General features: G+C 43.1%; 1 non-coding gene across 1 annotated transcript; it reads left to right on the forward strand.

The window, feature by feature from the left end:
• The first annotated feature begins 603 nt into the window (after positions 1–603).
• On the forward strand, positions 604–674 carry LOC148224313 (small nucleolar RNA SNORD36). The gene has a single exon (XR_015802941.1). It is a non-coding gene; the product is annotated as a small nucleolar RNA SNORD36 (small nucleolar RNA).
• Positions 675–3029: the final 2355 nt, after the last annotated feature.

Here is a 3029-nt window from a genome sequence, read left to right on the forward strand (position 1 = left end):
TCACCCTTGATGAAAAGGTCCTTTACAAAGTTCCACTGACCTCTACCATTCCTAACTAATAAAGGAGGAAAAAGAACTAAGAAACTGAAAGGAATTTTAACAAGAGAAGTCAGTGCATGCTCTTGTTTTACAGGGTGTTACACTAGACATGGAAATCTTTTGCAACTTAAAAAGCAGCTAGACAGGAAGCTTAACCAACATCAACACTTCTCACACTGGGGAAGCTTCAGCTCCAGATCTGGAGCTTTAATCTGCGTCTAGCCTTCACACATCCCATTACAGCATCAGGGCTCTAGAAGGTGCATCCACTGGCACAATAAAAAGTTTTGGTTGTCTGGGCAAAGTTGAAGTTTCCAGCCTCCATTATATTCTTGATAGGTTAGAATTTTAGGTACTGTTCAGGAAAGAGAAGCCCTTTATTATGAACTGTACAGCACAGCTTATTTTCTTCAGGCAAACACAGAGTATGGGCAAGTGGCTGAAATTCTTGCTGTAAAAGTAAATTTTCACCCACCATATAAGTAGAGTCACTGACGCCATAAGCAGCCCTTGGTACCTAAATTATACTATTAGGTAACTTGACCCTTTACACAAAAGGAGCACCTGTCAGTGATGCACATAATTTTTGGCCAGAAGGGTCTATGATGATAATTTAGCTTAGTATCCTGAACAGTGCTGGCAATGTCTATTCATCCTTTCAAGAATACCAGCAGAGGAACCAATCAATTTTGTTTGTGGTAGAAGTGACTGCAGAATGGCACCTCTCAACTAGTAAGGACTTCAGCAGCCCCTCTTCTCTGGGGCCAAGCCCTTCAAGCCCTTCTTTCTCTGGTGCCAAAAAAGCCCTTGGATACAAGTGATGGAACTACAGAGCCACACACAAACCTGTGAACAACAGCTGAAAATCTCTGTTGGTAATTACTAGTTCCCTGTGTGATCCAACATGTTAGTGACAGAAAATCATAGCCAACATGTTTTCTCCCAGCTGGCTCTTAGTACCTGCAAACTGTGATTTCCCATTCTAGTAATAACACATATTCATGGACCTGTTAAGCTGATAGCATCTTTTATTTAAGCTAATATTGTTTCCTTTTTGCCTATGTGATTTCAGAGGAGTTTCCAACACACCTCACCACATCTATACAAATATCCTGCCACAAATTATATTGATGCTATATTATCCAGCTTGCAGATCAGATAAGATCACATCATACTGTTTAAAGATATGCCTTTGTATGTTATACAGTGACTGTGCCAATCTGCAGTACATTGCAAAGCAAAGCCTTTGTTTATTAAAGAAAAAATAACCTCCTACTGAAGACCTTGTGTACACAGGAAATCACAGGAGTAAAATTAGAGCAGTATAGTTTAATAATTAAGGGTGCATTTTTCTTGAACAATATACTTTTTCCTGATCCCTTTTATCTTTTTTTTCCACAGGAATTTAAGACAGGATTTTACTTTGTGTTGCATTAGTTAAGGGCATAAACATGGTCACTGAAAGATGCAAGGCTTATCAGTGTTCCTTGAGGTATCAGCATCCATCAGCTGTCTGTGCTTGTTTGCATGCACAGGTCTGAGCTAATCACCAGATTTGGAACTGGGAAGCAACCCCCTTTCAGATTAGCTCAACAGGGACCGTTGGGTTTTGTTTATCTTTCTCTGCAGCACAGTGCGGGGTCCAGAATAATCTGCAAATGTCACCCAGCAAATCTCCTGCTAGTCGGGAGGACTTAGAAGTGCCCTTGATCTCCCCTGTTCTCCTCCTGTGACACAATTATTGTGGCATTTTGTCTTCCAGCACAGACTTGGAGTGTGTTGTGAGAAGCCTGGAAATGTACAGCATCCCGGGGTGATATGAGCTACAGAGCACATGACTGAGCATCTGCAGCGTGCCTTTCTGCATTTGGAGAGGCACTGACTGGACAACTCGGGTGGTGCCGTGCAGTCCTATGTCTCTGTGGCTGATCCCTTGCTCTGGAAAGACTGCCATGGAGACACCTCTGCAGGGAATTGTGGATGCAATCCTAGATGCACATAACGACCCCTGAGCTATTGGCTATGGGTTTATAGTGTAACAAGTGAAACAGAATCTTTTGGGGCTCATCTCTATTCATCTCTGTGTTCAACCTGCATTTGGTCAGGCAAGCTCCACCTGAAATAACTGTACCATTTCAGGCTCCATCTCTAACTCTCAGCATCAATGTGCTTGGTTTTGCTTTACACTCTGGTTGTGAAAACTACTCTTAAAATTTAGTGCAAGAAAAATAAAGCAACTGACCGCTCTGTTTGTCTGCCAACCTCACCAGAGAGCAAAGTTCAGAATCACCCCACTCAATTGCAGAAATTTAACCAAGGCAGCTAAACACGTCCTGGCTCCTGTACAACCAACACACAGCAAGGAGGCTGCTCAGAGAGGCAGTCTGCTAATCTGAAGACCTGACACTTCTGGAAGAGCTTCTAATCCCCTTCAGCAGAGGGCCAATGTGGCCAGGTTGCCTCCACTAAGTCGGATGAATGCAGGCCTTAGAGCCTGGATGAGCAAATGTGGTAGACATGCAAATGAAAGGAGCAGAGGGTGAAATGAAAGCTACTGCAAAGTTGACGTCTGCTTTGTGCAGTGTTTTCCACACACAGATTAGAGGTGAAGGGGTCTCTTGTTAAGAATTACACACAGCCATCCCCTCTCTTTTTGTCCCACCACAGCCAGGCACTCCCATTCCATTACAGGTCATGGCATCACCTGCCCAGTGCACTCAGCAGAATGAGCCTTTTCCCTGTTTAAGATCAGCCTACAGAAGCACAGCTGAGTTTTCAGAAAGTGTTTTACCCACTGCCTGTTTGCAATGATACAGACAGCTTTCCACAGAGAAGTGAGAAGGCATTAGGAGGAAGGAATCTTCCTCCGAGAATTTCCAGTGTTAAGACCTTTATGAAAGATGTCATTATAAGGAAATGAATGAATGCATTTGTCAGCCACCAAGAGGTCTCAGAGTGGCTTCTATTTTTATTTCTTCTTACCCTTGAAG

Source organism: Sturnus vulgaris, chromosome 3 (genome assembly GCF_052056855.1).
Source record: "Sturnus vulgaris isolate bStuVul1 chromosome 3, bStuVul1.hap1, whole genome shotgun sequence".
NCBI classification, from domain to species: Eukaryota; Metazoa; Chordata; class Aves; order Passeriformes; family Sturnidae; genus Sturnus; species Sturnus vulgaris.